Raw genomic sequence first — 367 nt, 5'->3', positions numbered from 1 at the left:
TGGGGCCGGGTCCCCGACGCCCCGCACTGCCCGGGAGCTGCAGCAGCCCCACTGCCAGCGGGAGGGTTTCTGCAGCACCCGACATGGGCTGCAGCAGCGCTCCCTCCAGGTGCTCCTGCCTGCTGACCCGGGAGGGCTGTTCCCTGGCCGGGAAGGAGCGTAAAACGCGAGAGCTGGCCAAGGTGAAAGGCAGAGGGCTCCGGGAAGCGAGGGTATGCTTCTCCCTCTCTTTTAGCGCTCGCATAACCGCATGCAAAACGGCGGGACCGCCGAGCGAGAGGCTTTCCTGGAGCCGTAATTCCTCTACAAATCGGCGCCGCACACACACGTCCCTTCTCCTCGGGTTTAGCGGAGGCCAGGGGCTGCC

This window comes from Pterocles gutturalis, unplaced genomic scaffold, assembly GCF_000699245.1.
Source record: "Pterocles gutturalis isolate BGI_N339 unplaced genomic scaffold, ASM69924v1 scaffold40671, whole genome shotgun sequence".
Classification (NCBI taxonomy): Eukaryota; Metazoa; Chordata; class Aves; order Pterocliformes; family Pteroclidae; genus Pterocles; species Pterocles gutturalis.
Note: the sequence above shows the minus strand (reverse complement) of the source record.